We start from the raw sequence: 21,786 nt of genomic DNA, 5'->3' as shown, positions 1-21,786 counted from the left end.
ATTACATCATTTCATACATGAATATTTGTTTGTCTCTTTAAAAGATAACAAATTGCTTAAAAACATAACCGCAATACCACTTTCACACCTAAAGAACTGACAACAGTTCCTTAATATCAACAAATATCCAGTGTTCAGATTTCCCTGATTGTCTCCAAAATGGTTTTTTAATCTTGGTTTGTTTGAATCAATTTCCAAACAATGTTCACACATTCACTTGGTTCTCACATGTCTCTTAAGTTTCTTTTAATCTATAAACTCTCCCAATCTTTTTTCCCTTAGCAGATTGTTGAAAAAACAAAGCAGTTTCTCGTAGAGTTTCTTGAATTTTGGATTTTGATTATTGCTTCTTTGTGATGTCATTTAACATGTATTTTTACTGCCTGTTTATCCTGAATACAGGCAATTTGATCTAGAGGTTTGGCTTGATGGTTTGATCTGATTTAGGTCTTTTTTTCAGGAATACATGAATAATGTCTGTTTGTTTCTCTTTTTGTGTGTGTGATCTTAGTAATCATTGATGAGCATTGCCTAGACTCATTATTTAGGGGTTTGAAAAAAATTATGACTAACATTTCTTCATCATTTAACAGCTGGAATATTACACTTTCCATTTTATACCAAGTGTTATATTTCTAGAGCTACACAAGGTTCCTTGATACACCTTAGGCTTTTTGAGTGTTTATGTGATCTCAGTTGATCCTTAAAATAATCCTGAAAAGTGTTTGTGGTGAAGTATCACTATCCTCATTGTACAGAGAAGTTAAATCACTTGTCTAAAGTTCAGTGGCAGCTGGAGTATTTGGAACCTGGTCTCCTGGTTCCTAGTCCATGCTCATTCAAAGCTGGCTCACTCGTGAGGCACAGAGACCATAAAGTTCCATTTGGAAAGGAAGAAATAATTCCATGGTTATAAAATGCTCAGAGTGTGCAGAGTGTACTCAACTTTGCTCATCATTCAGCACACAAGAAGATAGAATGTGTATCTTGAGAAAGCTTAAAGAATACAAGACAGGCTGATCCCAGAGTCCCTAGCTGCCTTCCTTTCTGCTGCCCTCCTGTTAGGGAATAACATCCTTTCCTTTTATGAGCTTGGCTATCAGTAGAGCATTGGATCTGGTTATCTATCATATGCACAGGTAATAAAACTATGGCCCCTCTCTAAAATGTGTTAATAAGAATATTAAGTTGATCTCTCATTGTAGTTTTGATTTATATTTCCCCAATTAGTGATGTTGAGTACCTTTTCATATACATGTTGGCCATTTGTATGTCTTCTTTGGAGAAACTTCTGTTAAGGTATTTTGCCCATTTTTAAATAAGGCTGTTGTTGTTTGTTTGTTTGTTTTTGCTAGTATTGAATTATAGGAAGGAGTTTTAAAATGTATTTTGGATATTAACCTTTCATCAGATATATGGTTTGCAGATATTTTCTCTCATTCCACAGGTTGCCTTTTTGACTTTGTTGTTTGCTTTGCTGTGCAGAAGCTTTATAGTTTGATGTAATCGCGTTTGCCTATTTTTGTTTTTGTTGTCTGTCCTTTTGTTGTCAGGCCCAAGAAATCATTGCCAAAGTCAATGTCAAGAAGTTTATTCCCAATGTTTTCTCCTAGGAATTTTGTGCATTCAGGTCTTACATTTAAGTCTTTAATCCATTTTGGGTTGTTTTTTGTGTACAGTGTAAGAAAAGGGTCCAGGTTTATTCTTTTGCACGTGGATATCCAGTTTTCTCAGCACTCTTTACTGAAGAGACTATCCTTTCCCCATTGAGTATTCTTAGCACTTTTGTTACAGATCAGTTTGCTTTATATGTATGGGTTTATTTCTGGGCTCTCTATTCTGTTCCTTTGGTCTATGTCTGTTTTGATGCCAGTACCATCCTATTTTGATTATTGTAGCTTTGTAAAAAAATGATATATGGTATACTTAAAATTTTTCTAAGAGGGTAGATCTTACGTTAGGATCTTGATAGATAGATAGATAAATGAATAAGGTGGGAGGAAACTTATGGAGGTGACGGATATGCTTCTGGCATTGATTATGGTAATGGTTTCATGGATGTATATATTTCTAAATACCTAGAATTATATACGTTAAATATATATAGCTTTTTGTAATATGCCATAATATTTCAATGAAGTGGTTTAGAAAAAGTATATTGAGCCAGCATGTGTACTACAAATACTTATAGCACAAATTATGTTTGGTGGTGAGAGATAAAGGAAGGAGGACATGAAGGAAATCTTAGATAATTTATATATATATATATATATATATATATATAAAAATATATATTTTTCTCCTTTTTCTTCACTTTCTTTTTATTGGTGTATAGTGGATGTACAATATCATATAATAAGTTACAGGCGTACAATATAGTGATTTACAGTTTTTGTTTTTGTCAATCCCAAACTTCCTGCTTTATCTCTTTGAGGATACTGTTTTTCTTTTATATTCTGGACCCAGTGGTTCCAATAGTTCTAATTCATGCGTATGTATTGTTTGGCTCATTGTCTTTCTTTGGTAATTCTTGGGGGTCTCATTATTTAGGCTTCTGAACGAGTGTGTGTGTAATTATGCTTTTTAATTTTGTAGAGCTGGAGTAATAAATACTCTACCAAACTGGAAGTAATTTGTTTAAAGAAAAAAAGATTCCCTTCAATTCCTCTTTAATTGTATAAGAAGCATTCACTAGGTTGAACTGTCTGAAGAAAAGCTTGGTAGACATCAATTCAAATTGCTTTTCCTCTCAGAACTCTTCTTTTATGAGGAATTTTTCATTTTTACTCCTCCTTATGGGTAGGTTGAATCCCTAAAGTGATTTGGATATAGTAGTACTCACAGAATACAAACAAGAGAGTCAAAAGAAAAGGTGTTTTAAAGGTTTTAATTACATTTTCAATCTCCTTTTTTCTCTCTTCTCCTCTTGGGACCCGTATAATGTGAACGGTCGGTACGCTCGATGTTAGCCTAAACATCCCTTAAGCTATTCTCATTTTTTAAATTTGTTTTTCTTTTTGCTCTTCTGATTGGGTGGTTTCCATTACTCTATCTTCCAGATCTCTTATGTGCTCTTCTGTATCACCTACTCTACTGTTTATTTTTCTGTAGTGTGTTTTTCATTTCAGTTTTTGTATTCTTCAGTTCTGACAGGTTCTTTTTTATTTTCTAGCTCCTAGTTAAAATATTCACTGTGTTCATCTGTTTTTTTCCCTAGTTCAGTTAGCATTCTTATTACTAATCATTTGAATTCTTTACCTGGTAAATTGTTTGCTTCTGTTTCATTAGTTGTTTTTTTTTCATGGGTTTTCTCTTGCTCTTTCAATTGAGGCAAATTCCTCCATCTTCTCATTTTGCTTAACTTTCTCTCTGTCAGTGAAATTAGGTGCAACAGTTACCTATGCCGGTCTTAAAGGGGTGTCCTTAGGTGAGAACATCCTTATACAGTGTGTGTGTGCCCAGGGTCTTTGGTGGGAGAGCTGGATTTGGTGTGAACACAAGTCACATCTTTCCTCAGGATGTGCTGGCAGCTATCACCTTGGTAGGAGCTGGGGCTGGAGAAGGAGTGGCTAGGGCCAGATCCAGGTGTGAGGTGGGTCTTCCCCTTGGTTAGTGGCTGTCGTCACTCTATAGAGGCAGGGGCAGGTCCCATGTTGCTGGAGCAGAAGCCCTGAGGGTTGGCCTCAGCTGGCTCAGTTCCCTTTAAGTGTGTGCTCTTTCCCCTCCCAGCATCAGCACCCTTGCCACAGAGGGGAGCAGTGCTGGAGCAAGAGGGGCTGGCGGGGTGTTTGGTGAAGGTCAGCATGTGAATTGTGTTGGACTGGCTGCCGTTAGAGATCCAGACTGCCTCTGATGTGCTACCTGTGCCATCGCCAGTAATGGCTGCCCCCTCCCTGATCAGATGCCACTTAGGGTCAGTTTATGAGGGGAGCATGTTAAAGAAAATAATACAGCAAGGAGGTATCATCAGCATTTATATAGATGCTTTAACAATATAGCCTCAAAATATACAAAGTAACAGTGGTATAATGGTGGGGATAAATAGATATATCAACATATGTTGCAAGAGATTTTAACGTGCTTCCCTCATAAATTGACAAATAAACACAAACTAGACAAACACAAACAGACAGACAAACACAAACTAGAGACATAGAAGAACTGAGTAATGTAATAAAAAAGCTTGAACTATTTTATATACGTAGATGTATGTATGTATGTATTTATGTGTGTGTTTGTGTCTATGTGTGTCTGTGTGATTATACTGGGCACCTGGATAATCCAGGACAATATCCCCATGTCAAGATTTTTAAGTTAATCACATCTGCAAAGCCCCTTTTGCCGTATGTACTGGGTTGAATTGTGTCTCCCAAAAGATACAGACATACACAGACACACATAAGCACAGAACACAACTCAACACTGAAGCAACTGAGAATACAAATGATCACACAGATTTATTTACAAAATGTTCTTTCATGGAAAATTTACTAGACCATAAAGGAAGCCTCAGTAAATTCCAGGGAATCGATATCATGTGGGCTACATTCACTGACCATAATTGATTGACGTTAGAAGTTTTAACAAAGGAAATAAGTGTGGTTTACATAATCTTAAATGTCAGGTTTTATATTAATAAACAGTCATGGGGCTAAAAAGGAGATCATGAAGGGAATTATGAAGTTTTACAACTCAAACAACAATAAAGACTCATATGTCATATTTGCTAAGGTATGGTTAACACAGTCCTTTGACAGAAATGTATAGTTTCAAGTAAATTTAACAGGACACAGAGAGTTTGAAAATGATTAAGCTAAACATTCAATTCAGGAAGTTGAAAATGTAACAGAGAAAATCCAAAAAAATAAATGGAAAGAAACAAGGAGGAATTAATAACAATAAAAAAGAATTGAAAACAATAAAAATATCAACAAAACTAAAAGTCTGAGCAAGGGAAAGAAAAAACAAAATGAAAACAGAAACATGCAATGAAAAAGAATAATAACTACAAATATAACATATTTTAAATCAAAAGCAATGTTATGAACAACTATATAAGGATTTACCTGATAACTTATAAGAAGTCATTAACTATTTGGAAAAATATAAAGTGTCCAAATTAGAAGAATTGAATAGGTCAATAAGCAGTAGAGACGTTAAAATGGTGGCAGAGGACCTCCCTCCCACCAAAACTTTGTAGCCCCCGTCTGTTTGAAGGGAATTTCTACTAAATTTTCAAGGAAAAACTCTTAGAAATTTTATTCCAGAAAAGAAGCACTATCAGCTTATTTGATGAGATTGGTGCAATCTTGATTCCAATATCAGATAATGGCAATAAAAGAAAATTATAAGCCAATTTCACTTGTTAATGCATGTTTCAATATTATAAATTAAATATTAGCCCATCGAACATTTGATTATTAAACAATAATTCATTATTCAGATCAGGTTTATCCCAGTAATCCCAGATCTCAACATAAGAAAATATAACCAGACAATTTACCATAATAACAGACAATAAAGAAAATAATATGACTTTTTAAATTGATGCAGAAAAAGTATTTGATAAATGTAAACACCTATTTGTTAGATAAATTAAATAATATGCATAGAAATATGTTAAAAGCTAGAGGAGCTATACTAGAACTATATGTTCTAGGATCTAGGACAAGCTTAGAGTTTTGTTAATGGCTTGGTCCCATCACTTAATTCACAGTACTTTTATTGAAGTTGCTCTTCCATCCCCAGAAGGCCATTAAAGAGGACAGCAAGAATTTTGCTGAAGTATAAAATGACTGGGCAGAAAATAGTCAAAGCAGGGGATGAGTTTTAGCTGCAGCTTTTCAAATAGCCTAGGGCAGAGTGGAATGAGCACTAGGAAAATCAATACGAAAATGTTTATAAGCCAACCATTAGTTGCCTGGACAGGTTTACTCATTCATTCCCTAAACAGTAAATCCCTATAACTTAACTTTTGCTCTTATAAAAATAGTGGAACTTCTGGAGAAAAGATAAAACTATTTCAGTAGGAAAAAGATCCTACTTCTCAGCCACAAGCACAGTTAACACTTTGGTCTATGGCCAAGTATATATACCGTGGAAGAGAAAAAAATAATCCATAACTATAATGGACTACCAGTCTGTTTTGTTAACCAAAGACTTAACATGACTTAATATGGCTTTGAACTTTCTGAGTTCAGCAGGTGTTTAAAGAAGAATTTTTCTCTCATGAGGTTTTCAGAGCCCCCCATCACATGTTTAGGAGCTTCTTCCTTGTAGTTCTCTTGTGGTAAGTGACGCACGCTCCTCTTACTCTCTCCTCAGTTGCTAGCAGTCTAGCAGGCCATATATGCAAAGTGGGTTCTGTTGGATAGGACATAATATAAACCTCCACAAGGTCTCTCTTTTGTCATGACCCATATCTGGTGCACTGGAATCCTTGATGTACCCTTGGACTTGATAAGCTGTAGAGTGGAGGTAGACCCCACAGTCCTTGGGTTCATTCATCAACAGCTAATCACCTTACCTTTAGCTCTTTATATTTGTCAGGTGGGAGTCAGATTCCAGTCTACTGGGTTTCCCATACTGCATACATACTAAGCTCTTTCAGTAGTACCCATGAAGGTCCTCTAACTAGCTTTCAGGTGAGAATGAGCACAGCAAACCTCTCCGTTAGGGGCAATTTATTAACAGAGTTCTTACCTGAGAAATCATCTTCAAGAATTTTCTTCCCATTGAAAGAATCAAGCATTTAATCACCTTCTCCTATATGAACTATACCTCAGGGCAGTCAAACAGTTCATGAGGGTGTTTCTCTCTATAAAATTATCATAGCCAATAGACAAAGAAGGAATAATAGTATGCAAATATCACCTTTTTGTGAACCCTCAGTGATATAGTTGATCTAGGAAATGACCATTTACAGCTGTTACCCCCACAAAAAGAGAAACTACTAAACATTTTACGCTTCTTGATAGAAGTATATACCACCATCTCTAAAGCATTCTTGCCAAAATTTTTCTTTGAAACAGATCAAGCCTCTAGATTTAACTAGCAGCTTACAGGAATTACAGGGGACAGACAAACATGTTAAAAGACACCATGGGGAAGCAGTCATTAAAATCCAGAGTGTGGAAAGCTTTATTGGATAAGTGATCTTATTTTTTTTAAATAAATAAATTTCAAAGGGGGAAATGTGGGCATGGAAAAATCTTAAGAAATTTAAGAAACACGGTCAAATGCAATATGTGATTCTTACTTGAGTCCTGATTTAAACTAAACACTTTAAAATGTACAAGACAGTCATGGACATTTGAATACCAACTGCTTATCTGACAATTATTAAGGAATTATGGTTCATATTTTAGATGTGGCAGTGAATGACACCATGGCTGTGTTTGAAAAAAAAAAATGGCCCTTATATTTAAAGGTATACAATGAAGTAATTATGTATAATTTGATACTGATGTTTGAGGTTTGCTTCAAAATAATGCTGAGAAACTTGAACCCAAGCAGTTTCTTGCAGAGCCTGATGATGAAGTTATTCTATAAAGAAATAAATGTGAAAAAATAAGGGATTTGTCAGGGAAGAGTAACTGCCCAGTTTTGTTGGTCTCTAGGGGCATGTAGGGATAGTCAGAGATAAACTTAGAAAGGCAGGTTAGGGTCAAAGCTTGGAGGCCTTGGAAATAGGCTAAGGAACTTTAAAGGAAATCATTATTTCAATATGTAGGGCACCATAATGTTCTGTACCAAAATTTGTTTTAAGATTTAGTGCTAATTTGGACTCTCCTGGTGGTGCAGTGGTTAAGAATCTGTCTGCCAACGCAGGGGACACCAGTTCAAGCCCTGGTCTGGGAAGATCCCACATGTTGCAGAGCAGCTAGGCCCATGCGCCACCATTACTGAGCCTGTGCTCTAGAGCCTGCAAGCCACAACTACTGAGCCTGTGTGCCACAACTGCTGAAGCCCACGTGCCTAGAGCCCATGCTCCGCAACAAGAGAAGCCACCACAATGAGAAGCACATGCACCGTATCGAAGAGTAGCCCTGGCTCGTCAAAACTAGAGAAAGCCCGTGCTCAGCAACAAAGACCCAATGCAGCCAAAAATAAATAAATAAATAAATTTATATATATATAAAAAAGATTTAGTGTTAAGTGCTGGTCACCATGGTTTGTCAAAATATTGGAAGCTCCCTTTGATGGAAGATGAGTTTTGAAAACATTAGATCTATGGAAGTTGAACAATGAATTTTGATGACATATTCTTTTCTTAATGGTGATAGGAGCTCTTTTTAAAATAATTTAATTTTATAACCTAGATTATAAATTTTTAGTCTTGAAGGCCTAGGAGAACCAGAGTTAAAAGAATACACTTGTTCTGTGTCCTCTAGAGAAGGATTGAACCCACCAAGTTTCCTAGTGTTATGATTACAATTAAGATTTAAATTCTCTGTGGTCTTTTTTATTTTGTTTTTACCTTAATTTAGTGTTTTTTGAATCCATAATATTATATATTATTTCTAGAAATATTTCCCTCTATAGTACAATGCTGATTTGTGACTTTGTTTTGCAATATGTTTTTTTAAATTGGACTTTTGTGGGAAATCACCTGAATGATAATTTATTATAAGCAGAATAAATTTTATGGCATGTGAAAATTATTTCAAAAGTCATTTCTTCTTGTTGTAGATGGCCTCTGTTTCAGTTTTCTTGGCCCATACAAAACAACTAATGTGAAAGATAGGCTCTCTGTGATTGCATGCTTCCTGCCTTTAGAGTAATGAAGATTTTGGAAAGACATCATCAAAGCAGAAATAGAAAGCTTGTTGCCTCTTTTGAATTAACAATATTTTATTATATTTATCATAAACTCTAGTTTCCTAACTCAAGTAATATGAAATGCATACAGAGTTTGTGTTATCTACAGATTTAAATTTAATCATTTGGTTTCAAGTTTCAGATTTGATGGAATCTATCAAGTTTTACAAGGCATGTCTAGCAGAGCACAGTTTTATGATTCACAAGTGTCTTAGCTGGGGTTTCTACAAGGAGAGTATGGGATAGGAATTCTTGTTCCAGTGGTTTTTTTGTTTGTTTGTTTGTTTTTTTAGGAAAGCACTTTCAGGGGAAGGAAATTGAGGAAAATAGGATAGGTCAGGAAAAAAAAACAAAAGCAAAAAACTGAGCCAGAATATGGATCTGATTCCACGGGAAACCGTGGAGGACAAATTGTACAACCAAGTCATTTCCTCCTGATGAGAGTCAGTCAGGGCAGTGGTCTTCTTCCCTTGGGAGGGGTGGGCGGTCATAGCCTTCTAGGTGAGGCTGCTCCTGTTTGTGTGAGGGCAAGTCACTAGAAATGGGAGTAGCTGTGAGCTGTTATCAACCAATGCTCACAGTAGCTGGGGAAAAGGGGGACGCCCCTGTTTACATGACGTGGATGGGTACCAACAACATCCTTTACAGTTTACCCTTCGAACTCAGATACACTTACATTCAGGCACAGCCTCTCGAGAATTCTGATTGGAAAACCTTACAAGAAGGTTACTGGGATAAAATCCAGCTGCTGCTGCCGCAGTTTGTCCTGAGGCCATGTGTAATATTCATTACCTCCTGCCTCCACTACCAGTTCTAAATTCCTCTCCCCATTGATGAGCATTTCTGCCAACGTGTGGTTTGCCTGGTGGGGGTGACCCAGGCCCCATCCTTAATTTGTGAGTTGTGAGCCTCTTGGTCACTCTGTCTTTATCAGGTCATGGTTGCTATACTTTCCCATTTACAGTAACGACTGGGAATGAAAGTCACCTGGCTATACAGAGTGAGTCCTTGGTGATGCTGGATGGGAAGTGTGGCCAGGAAAGGAAAGGCAAAGTGCTATCTGGAATACAGGGTCAAGTATGGGTAGCATGGGTAGCCCTTTCCAGAGTGTAAAAGTCTGGTTTGTCTCACTGAAAGATTGTTCCATATTGGGGGCACACTGTAGTTCTCTGCTACTGGCAAGTTAGACGTTCAGCAGTGGCAATAGCTAGACTAGCATTGGTGAGAAGGATTCCAGGCCCATGTGAAGGTCCATTTCTTCCACCATGGCCATTCTAGTTCATAGCTATACTATTCAGTTGCCAGAGAAGCTAAAGACCGAGGCTGGGCGACTGAGTCATCCTGTCCACTTGAGTGCTGGATGCCTCTTCTGAAATCTGTTCTCCTAGCAGACATTAACATGTGATACAAAGGTCCTCCTTTGTCTTCCTTGAACAGGTTTTTAGATGTACTGTTTTCTTAGTGGTTGCTTTAGGTATTACAATGAACGTGTGTAACTGCAATAACAATCTACTGAAAAAATACTTTACTACTTCAAGTGGAGTATAGGAACCTTATTTCCATTTAAATCCCTTAACTCTCCCCATTTAAAAATTTATTTCCTTTACACACATCAAGCACCCCCTGGGGTGGTGTTATAGTTACTGCTTCAACCACCAGACATGATTAAAAATCCATGAGAAGAAGTATAGTCTATTATGTTTACCCCTCCCTGCTTTTTTTCTTTTAACCTACTGCATTGTTATTTCTACCTTTCTGAAGTCATTTTCTTTCTGTTTGAAGGATTTCTTTAAGGCATTCTTTAAGGGTAAGTCTACTGGGAACAGATTCTCTTAGTTTTCCTTCATCTGAGAATGTCTTTTTTTCCCTTCATACCTGAAGGATATTTTTGTGAAGTATAGAATTTAGGGCTGACAGTTTTTTTTCTTTCAACACTTGAAAAATATGCTAAATTTAATATAATATAAACCAATATTTCTAGGGCTAAAGTTGCTAAAGTTTAATTATATGATTGCCACCTAAATAGCCTGTTTTGATTGGAAAAAGAAAAGGGAGGGTATAATTTCACTCTTGTTATATTATTAGAAATATTTCTTTTTGACTGAGGGAAAATATACATGAAAGCTTTTTTTGTTTGTTTGTTTGCCTGCTTTCTAGGTAGTTGCTTCTTTCTTTTTCTTATGAAGCATGCAGAAAGAAGAAGCATCTGTTCTGATAGCAAAGAAGATGAAAACATAAATTAAAAATTCAGTCCCAGTGAGCCGCCTTCTGTATCTGAGTCAGAGAGAAGAGAGCCAGTTACACAAAAAATCATCTGTGGGGAAGCATAAGGAGCTTGGAATCAGCCACATCTGCCTTTGAATCCTCTCTGCCATTTACTAGGTGCATGATCTTGGTGAGTTATTTAACCTCTCTTGGTCTTAGTTCCTTGACTAAAATTGAAATAATAACACTTACTCTTTGGGTCATTGTGGGATTAAGACAGACGAGATGTATAGACCTGTAGGCTTCTCAGTAAGATTCTTTCAGTTGTCTTCCTCTTTCCTCCTTTAATATTGAGGAAATTTAAGGTTAAGGAAAGACCACCAGAAAAGGTGTTTGACTTCCTCTTGGGAAACATGGTGAACTGGCAAAGTTAATATTTCATGGGAAAGGTATTATTTGAATTATTTATTTCTTTAAAAGTTGTGATGTTAAATTATCATCTTTGAAATGTATAGAGTTACTATTATTTTAATTTCTTTGGTTATTTTAATTTCTTTGGTTATTTTAATAAAGGTAAGTGTAACTGGATTTTATCAGTATGCATATTATCAGGAGAGAAAAATCATGAAGTAACTTGAACAGGGAAAATTTAATATAAAGAATCACCAACTCTAATAAGAGATTGGAGCGATGCCTCTTTCACTGGTGAGAAGTAAAGAGAACTCTTAAGAATACAGTATAACGGGTATAAGGAGCAGTCCTTATCCATAGGGCTGAGAAGATCACCCAAGGAAGAGTTCCCACTCCTCCGCCCCTCTCTACACTCCAGGATTGAGATCTGGAACCTACTGCAGACACAGTCCTCACTGGATGTCAGAAAAGTCCCTGTGATGCTACCCTGGGGGAGTTTGTTGGAAATCTGCTCTCAGGAAGCTGCCTTTCTCTAGTGCTCCAGGGAAAGTTGTTCGTGAGGAGGTATCTCACCTGAAGCAATGCTACAAAACTGCCCAAAGGTGGTATCACTCTTCTCCTGACCACTCTGCAGGAACCTGGCTCTGGAGAAGCTGGGCACACCATAGGAACCTGGTGCTGGAAGCTGCCTGAGCTGTAGGACCTGGGCACTAGGCACGTGCTGCAGAAGTCTGCGCAGAAGTGAGCACATGAGAAGCAGGAGGCAAAACCCTTTCCCCCTGTAATGTCCCTACAGCAATCTCTACTGATAAAGTGTGACATGATACAGTTGACAGTGGAAAATATTTAAAGGGCCCATTTTCACACAGCAGGGAAATAGAAAGAATTTGGACCTGAGAGGCAATAATTTATGACAGGCATATAAGGGGTAAAGAATTCATGATTGGAAATCTCTGTTAGGTCTTGATAAAAGTGATTGTCTTAAACTTATACAATGTATTGGCTTAATTATTCAAACCCTGATATCAATGTATCAGTGCCTCCTGGTGATAGCATATTGAAATTGCATTTCAAATCTTTGTGCCTATTAGAAGCAGCTTTTATAATCGAAATTTTAGAACAGGCTATAAGATTGTAGCAAACATTTCTCTACATCCATAGTTCCTAAATTACAAATTATACTTTAAAAAACTTTCTAGTTAGAGGAACTTATCCTGCATAAGAGATATTATATAAATTTGAATGTGGTTTGATTTGATCCTGAAAGATTTATTTAAGTACCAGGGTCAGGAGTTCAAATGCTAGCTAATCCAACTGCTCAGGTAATCCAGATTAAGACCCTTACAATGGGCCAGTACCAAAAAGATGTCCAGGTTGGTTTCCGACTTGTAAAAGTGGTTAGATACATGGTTGTAGAGTAAGTTCCTAATTCTAGTAACTGAGTGACTGCTGAGCACGTGAAAGGGTCAGCAGGACTGATGAGTATTACTAACAGGGTATTAAAAGAAAATGCAGTGTATAATTTTTTCACTTCAATTTGTATAAATATAGATTTTTATGCATATTTAATTTATATTTACCTTCTCCATGATATTTGGAATTTTTTTTTTTTTTTTTTTTTTTGCGGTACGCGGGCCTCTCACTGTTATGGCCTCTCCCGTTGCAGAGCGCAGGCTCAGCGGCCACGGCTCCCGGGCCTAGCCGCTCCGCGGCATGTGGGATCTTTCCGGACTGGGGCACGAACCCGGGTCCCCTGCATCGGCAGGCGGACTCTTAACCACTGCACCACCAGGGAAGCCCGATATTTGGAATTTTTGACAACACATTTCTTTTGTAAATTTTCCTCTCCTTTGTTTCACATGACCCTATTGATTTTCCTTTTCTAGGCTCTTTTCTTTTGGAGCATCATCTTTAGTGTCAGTATTCCTTAGAGTTCCATCCTTGATGCCCTGTCTCATTCTATATATTCTTTCCAGGGTAGCAGTTTAACATCACACTTAAAAATAGAGAACTTCAAGTTAGAGAAATCTTGGCTATTAGCTCTGCCACTTTCTGCTTTGTGATCTTGGGCAACTTAATATCTTCAGTCTCAATTTCTTCATCTGTAAAAATGAACTACCCTCTCTTACCTTTCAGAATTGTTGAGATTTTGAAATGAGAAATTATGTAAAGCCCTTACATTAGTGCTTGACTCATAGAAGATGGTGAATAAATAGTACTTATGATTATCTATTTTGTCAATTTCAAATACTATGCTTATGATTCTAGATCTTCCACTAACGCTTCTCTATTGGACCCCAAATCTCTATATGTACAAACTATTTCATTGGTTTTAGTGCCAATTTGTGGTCTGTTGTAAGTCAGTGATGAGGATTATGTTGGAAAAAGAGGAACGGAAAAAAAATAAGGACATTTTGGGACTTCCCTGGGGGTCCAGTGGTTAAGAATCCACCTTCCAGTGCAGGGGATGCAGTTCTATCCCTGGTCAGGAAACTAAGATCCCACATGCCACAGGGCAACTAAGCCTGCGTGCCACAACTACTGAGCCTGCGCACTCTGGAGCCTGTGCGCCACGACTAGAGAGAAGCCTGTGCGCTGCAACCAGAGAAGCTTATGCACCGCAATTAGAGAAGCCCGTTTGCCACAATGAAGATCCCGTGTGCCGCAGCTAAGACCTGTCTCAGCCAAATAAATTAATTAATCAATTTAAAAGAAGGACATTTCAGTGCAGTTTTAAAATGAAGTCAAGTTTACTTAATTTAATAAATTGCCTTTTATATTAAGATTCACTCAGTTTTTGGTGTTGAAATATCCTTTTATAAAAATGAAATATTGATATCAGTGGATAGATTTTTTTTAAAACGTATCCTGACTTAGCAAAATGAAAAATTGGCAGTCTTAAATTGGTCCCTCATGTTTATTTGGAAATTTTGCTGGTATGTGAAATCTGGAAGCTTAGGAACCTCTGATCTGTTGGACAGTTTTACTTGAATAAACCATAAGCTCCTCAGACTCGACACTGTGAAAAGTATATTTGTTGCTTCCTTCTTCCCCTAAACACAAAACTCATTTTTATTATGTATCATAAAGTACGTCATAACTGTCCATCCCAGTTGGTTGTCAGAATATGTGAGTTATCCTCAAACCCCCCGTGGAGCTGTTACCCTTACATTCAGTTGATCACCAAATCCTTTAGACTCTCTCTTGAAATTTCTTGATTCATACCCAATGCCACTGTTGTAATTTCTTGTTGGAATTATTTTCTTTCTACCTCCAGACTCTCTTCATTTTAATTCATTCTATCCAAAGCCGCCAGAATGATCTTTTACTTCCTTGCCTAAAATCCCCCAAGGTCTTCCTGTCTCCTTTGGGGTTAAACTTTCATATAGCCAAAAATTCCCTCCCTTCCCATCTGCTCCTTCTCCCTCACATGGATCCCTCAGTGAGCCTGCCATAATTAGCTGCTTGCTTCTCTGTTGCCTTGCAATCTTTGAACATCCAGTTCCAACTGCTGGTAAATATCCTTCTCTCCTCATCTAGAAAGTTCCACTTAGTCCTTCAAGATTCGGTGTGAGTTTCTACCATCCTAAGCCTTCCCAACCACCCCCATCTGAGTCTTGCAGCTCTTTTCTTTGTCCCCAAATCTTTGTTACAGCACTCTACCACAGTGGGATGCAATTTTGGGGGTACATAACTCGGTTTTATTCCCATCTGTGAGAAACTGATGGTGGTAATCACGCCTTCCACCTCAGGACTTAATACAAACCCTGATACGTTATAGGTGCTCAACAACTACTAGCTGCATGACTATAAGCTTAACATCATCCAGTTAATGATTCTGATAGACCATCTTTCTGTTCCTAGGAACTCTGCAGATCAAAGTGTTAAGAGAAAAATGATAGAAGGCCATAGTCATTGTATTTCTATTATAAACTCCCTACTCAGGAAATCAAGACAGATGTATAAAAACTGTGTTTAATGTGTTGGCAGTTTTTTTATACTATTTATTTTCATTATTGAATAAAGGTGTGTGGCTGAGGTATGAGTGGGAGATGGGCAAAGGGAGTAGGATGCATATTATTTAGTATGGCTACACATTCCTAGGCTCCTTCTCTGCTCTGCAACCAGGATTTGTTTGTAAATATGAAATGTGCCCTCTCCTTTTAGGTACTTAGGTATGTCTTCTATGCTGTGTGTAGTGATAACCAGAAGTATAAATTTTTTTTTTTTTTTGTGGTACACGGGCCTCTCACTGTTGTGGCATCTCCCATTGCGGTGCACAGGCTCCGGACGTGCAGGCTCAGCGGCCACGGCTCATGGGCCCAGCCACTCCGTGGCATGTGGGATCCTCCCGGACCAGGGCACGAACCCATGTCCCCTGCATCGGCAGGCGGACTCTCAACCACTGCGCCACCAGGGAAGCCCCAGAAGTATAAATTTAAAAAAAAGATTATCAAGTAAGATCATCTCATCAAACAGCTTGTCTTCTTGAGGAAAATTCCTAAAATCTGAAGAGTCATCCATTATTTTCTTAAATGATGATCCTTGTTGTGAATTACAACTCAAAATTCAGAGAGGACCCAGAGCGGTATCCATTGCTTATCCATAACTATGCCTTTCACCTCAGTCATGCCATCCAGAAGGGCCTATCAGAGAAAATAAACTCCCTCACCCACTCGGAGAGGGCAGCTGAGCTTGATGAAATGCTTCTGTTATTTAAGCCTGATCAAAAGCTTAACTTTCTTTATAATCTTGAGCATCATATATGTTCTTGATGGTATGAAAACGCTCTGATACTGTTTCAGTTAGGATGCGTAGGTCTGCAATTAATAAACACACAACGATCATTTGAGACATTTTTCTTCTCTTATATTAAAAAGAGTCTGGAGGAGACAGGACATCTAGTTCATCAGTGCAGTGATGTTATCAAAAACCCAATTTCTTTGACCCTTTCTGTTATTAAGCACATTTAATTTTTGTCCTCCTTTATTGCATCATGGTGGCAAGATGGCTGCTGAAGTTCTAAGCATCATTATGACATACCAGTATCCCAAATAGGAAGGAATCAAAAGGAGACATTAAAGTAATTATTGGTAAGACTAACCCGTGATTCAATCCTTGGGGCTGGGCACACTGTCAACCCAAACACAGTGGGCTTCTGTTAGCAAGAAAGAAGGGAGAAGATGGGTAGGCAACTAACATTGTCTACTTCCTACTCCTTCCCTTTTAACTTCGTGAAATATGACAGTGTCACAAAGGCTTCACTTTGGAGTGTTACTTCTACTATGTCTGTAACCAGAGCAATCTTCTGTCTTCTCCTTTCTTTCCTCTTCCCTCCACAACCTATAACAAGTTGTACTATATATTTACTGCTATGTGTTAGGTTAAAAGACACGAACTTAACAATATTAACATTTTTCCCAAGAAAGTTGAGCGATTCCCCCAAATAATTCAGGATTAATGTAAAATGAATAACCATGGACAGTAAGTGAATAAAAGCTGCTTAAAGCCACCAGAGAATGTTTTTAAAAATGGGGGAAAAATGTAATTTACAATTTAAACCAGTGAAAGATTCACATTGGACATTTTCATTTGGAAAAAAAGAAAAAATCACCTGTTAATCACATTTAATGACATTTCTAGAGACTGACAATAATGGACGAGGAAATGTCCATTTTTATTTCTTAAATTTGAGGAATCTATCGAGTCATGTACTGCAGAGAGAAAATGTATTACCTTGTGGCTTTCTTTAATAGTGTAAACTACCATTTACCTTATGCCTTCTCTCTGACCCAGTTGGAATTATCACAATGGCTGCACATATATTCAAAAAGACATGGAACTCAATGGAGAAGAATTAATCTTCCTACAGTAGAACACTTTAAAAAAGATGAGTGGAAAAAGCCAGCACAGAGGGGAAAGACAAGTGTCTCAAACACCCAAACATGGAGCAGATCCAGCAGTTTGCAGGGGCCATAGCCAGACTTTGTAACAGGAGAGGAAGTCATCTGGAAAATGGCATTTCTCACACACCAGCTGTAAGTCAATCTCCTGGGTAAGAGTATCAAATTAAACTACCTTTGCAAGTCTCTCATTTCTATGAATGTAATAAGATTCCAGCAACAGAATCATTCTTTTGTTCAGTGGTTTCCCACCTGCGGCTCACATCCTGCTAAAGTCATCTTCTTCTCAAAAGTCTTGCCCATCAAGTTTCATATGCTTAGTCCCAAATGTCTCTTTTGTGGAAGAATTAGATTAATATTATCAGAAGTCACCCTGATGTGCAGCCATAAGAAATAAAACTGAGTCGTGATCATTAAAATGTAGGTCATTTAACAGCTGGGAAGGACAGTGTGAGAGCTCTTGAGGAAGTTAAGAAATGGGAGGAAAGAAAGAACTAAATAAAAATACAAAAATGGCAAAAAAGCAATGAAGATTTTTAGAAAATAAGGGAGTAAAAAGTAACTGTGTTACACACAAGACAACAGCAAGGTAAGAAAAAAGAATTGTACTGGTTGAGAAAGTGTGGATTACAGTTCTGACTTCACTAATTATTCCTGCAATTTTGAACAAGACACTTAATTTTTACTTTTTAAAAATAGGTTTATTAAAACATCATTTATGGGCTTCCCTGGTGGTGCAGTTGTTGAGAGTCCGCCTGCTGACGCAGGGGACACGGGTTCGTGCCCTGGTCTGGGAAGATCCCACATGCCGTGGAGCGGCTGGGCCCATGAGCCATGGCCGCTGAGCCTGCGCGTCCGGAGCCTGTTCTCCACAACGGGAGAGGCCACAACAGTGAGAGGCCCACGTGCCGCAAAAACAAACAAACAAACAAACAAAAAACCACATCATTTACATTTCATACCATTCACTCATTTAAAGTATACAATTCAATGCTTTATAGTATATTCACAGAATTATACAGTTGTCACAATCTAACTTGAGAACATTTCATTATCCCCAAAGAAACCTAATACCCATTAGCAGTCACTGTTTATTCACTCTGCCCCCAAACCTGGCAACCACTAAGCTACTTTCTGTCTCTATAGATTTGCCTATTCTGGACATTTCATATAAATTTCACTTAATGTAATGTTTTCAAGGTTCATCCCTGGAACGGCATGTATCAGTACTTCATTCCTTTTTATTGCCAAATAATATTCCATTATGTGGATATACCACATTTTATTCATCCATTTAGCAGTTGGTAAATATTCGAGCTTTTCTCTCTTTTTAGCTATTATGGATAATGCTGCTATTAGCATTTGTATAAAAGCTTTTGTAAACCACTTAATCTTTCTGTGACCTTATCTGTAAAGCAGAACTAAGAGTTTATGCTTTATATTTCCACATTTGAAGAAATCTTCATTTTAGGTTTCTAATTGATTTATGACATAGGTATTGAAGAAAAGAACATAGATACAACATAGATGCAGCTGATATTCCTAGTAAAACAATTAGCAATAGCATATACTACTTCCCCCTTTCAGTTGATAAATAGATGAGAGTTCTTCAAATATTTGTTAATTAACAGACCATTTAATTTTCTTTTGTATTCATTTAGCCATCCATCCACTTATTCATCAAATATTTATCAAATGCTTATGAGTGCCCATAATGTTCTATTTCCACAAGATACATAGTGGTGGATAAGAGAGAACTTACACATAAGGAATTTATATACTGGTAGAGAAGAGAGGACATGTATGCACATCCATAAAATACATGGTGAAAATGAAAATGACATTTATTGAGACTCAGATATAGCCTCAGTGGGTTCAGAGTACAATTCTTTGCCTACCATGATATTTCAACAAATTCTTTGTTGTTGAAATGAAACTCTTTGTTGAAATTATCTAGGAAAGACTTACGTATATATAGAAAATGGAAAGCGTTCAAGGAGGAGGTACTTACTGTTGAAAGATACTGTTGTTGTATATGTTACAACAGTGTATAATAATTGCCAAAGAGATCTGGAAGTGGTGTTAGCAGCAAGTTACAGAAGCTCAAAACTTGTTCCTTATGCAGCCGTGTGACTATACTTTGGCACAAAACAAATCACCCTATATTGCTATCCAGTTTGTTTGAATATACCCTGCATTTCAACATCTTTTTGAAATAACCATTGGCCTTTCCTTTTACATCATTCTGGATTTCTGATAAAAAGGCCTTATAAGGGATGTAACATCTAAAATTGTAACATAATAAAGGAAATTCATTTTGTTAACTCATTAGATATCATAATCCAGTCAGTATTTACGAATACTCCCAGTAGTCAGTATCATGGAATGTCGCTGGTTACCATATTTCTTCTTCTCAGAACTCATGACAACATTTGATACACTGAAAAAGTTTTGCTAATTTGGTTAATGTATGAAAAAATTATATAAATATGAATACAAAGTTTATTGATTTCACATTGACCTGAAATAATCTTGGACATCATAGCTTACAAATGGATTCATTCCAATCATAACCATTTGCCATCTGTTTCCTTTCCTGAGAAGCAATAAAAGAATGTATTAATTTGTAATCAGAATGTGATGAGACACTACATCCATGAATATTAGAATCTATCAAGAGGTTCCTTTTGGTATAGTACCAATTAATCGGTCATTGCTTTATGTCCTTTATGCTTTATGCTTTATGTAGCTATAGGACCTACGTAAAGGCTCCTTTGCCCTCTGGCATCAGGTTGGATTTCGCCAATGGAAGTCACCAGAGATTGGAGAGCAGGAAAATGATGAGGGATATTCTTTCCTTTATTATCTTCCTCAGGCTGAGGGATTGCCACTGGATGTGTTCCTCTATCAAAGTCCACAGTTGGCGTCTACAGCTTTAGGTCTCAAAGGGTCGTGGTAACCATTTGCTCCGTTATCAGACCTAGTGGAGCTACTGTTGCTGATCCCAGGGTCCCTTCACCATTTTTAGTTTCTCTTTCCTGACTCTGTCCATAATTTCATAAATGGATTGTTCATTAACTCACTTCACTCACTTTTTTTTTTGAGTGTTTCTGATACTTGCCAAGACCTTGAAGATAAACTTCCTTTCTATTTCCTTAGCAACTACTCTCTCTTGAGAAAAATTGTTCAGAACTTGTAAATAACGCCAAAAGGTGAACAGAATGTCCTTTTATTATCATATGGGGTCATTGTTTTACAGGTCCACGTAAGGATTATCTAAGGAAATGTACTCTGTTCAGCTCACAACTTATTAGGACTTAGTGAAGTTACATGCATAGTTAAGTTATGCATTTTGCCCTATAGTGATGTAAATAAGGTCTGTCCACATTTTCTCTTCTGTAAAAAGATAACTCCAAAGGCTTCAGTTTTTTGCTTTCCAGGATATTAATCATTTTGCACTTACTGAGCAATCTTATCCTTACATTTCCATATTAAATTACTTACAAATAAATCAGCTACTCAAATCACTTTGAGCTGGTCTTACTAACTTATGAGTTACCTCTTTGTTTAGTGAGTTGAAGGCCATCTTTGATACATGTTCATTTTATATCTGCATGAGGGTCCTGATTTTATCTTTTTGAAAATTCTACTTTAGCATCTCTTTGGACTATCTCTCCTGTCTTATCCCCACATCTTCAATCTGCCCTTACCTGTTGGTTCTTTCCTATGTTCATTTAAAGCATATTCAAATCTCTCCTTTCATTAAAAAACAAAACAAACCCTGGAAGTTTCCTCTGTTTGCATTTATACTTTACACTTCTTGAAACATTTGCCTATGTACACACACATTTGTCATTTCTTCAACTCACTTCGACCTCTCTTTCTATTGACATGATTTCTTCCTCCGATTCTAATGAAACTGCTCATATCAATGTAAATAAAGACCTCCTTATTCAATTGAATAAACACTTTAAGTTCTGAAGTTATTCGAGTTCACCATAGCACTTGACAATGATGTCTCTTTTCTTGAAATATTCTTTTAGCCCCATGGTATCCTGCATTCTTGATTTTCTTCTTTCTGGTTGTAATTCTAAGTCTTTTGACTGTCTTTGAGTGGTTGTGCTTCAAGGGTTCTCAGCTGAGCCTTTTTTCTTCTTCTTCTTCATATACTCCGACATGATCTTGTTCTCTTTCATGACTTCAATTACCATTTAGTTCCATGGCACAAACCTAGCTTTATCTCCAAAGCACCAGATCTGCCTATCCAACTTCTGTTGAACATCCCAAATATCCCAGTACATCTCAGACTCCCTATAGTATCAAAAGAACAAAATGCTTTCACTGTCTCATTTGCTGCATGCTCTATGCTCTCTACATTAGGGAAGAGTGCCACCATGACATGGTTGCTCAAGGCAGAAACGGACAATTTTCTTAAATTCTTCTTCCT

General features: G+C 37.3%; 1 protein-coding gene across 14 annotated transcripts in view; it reads left to right on the top strand.

Moving 5' to 3' along the window:
• Positions 1-21,786, top strand: part of GRXCR1 (glutaredoxin and cysteine rich domain containing 1) — a 306,050-nt gene that overhangs the window by 55,899 nt on the left and 228,365 nt on the right. For 10 of the 14 annotated variants that reach the window (XR_007477288.1, XR_007477287.1, XR_004482552.2 and 7 more), the window contains one exon: positions 10,978-11,215. The exons of 3 other annotated variants lie outside the window; for them this stretch is intronic. The gene's annotated coding sequence lies outside the window, so the exon portion shown is untranslated. Of the gene's footprint in view, positions 1-10,977; positions 11,216-17,232; positions 17,475-21,786 lie in introns of all 14 variants that reach the window. One more of the 14 variants, XR_004482557.2, reaches the window with a different exon arrangement.

Source organism: Orcinus orca, chromosome 4, assembly GCF_937001465.1.
Source record: "Orcinus orca chromosome 4, mOrcOrc1.1, whole genome shotgun sequence".
NCBI lineage: Eukaryota > Metazoa > Chordata > Mammalia > Artiodactyla > Delphinidae > Orcinus > Orcinus orca.
Note: the sequence above shows the minus strand (reverse complement) of the source record. Positions and strands in the feature narration are given on the sequence as shown.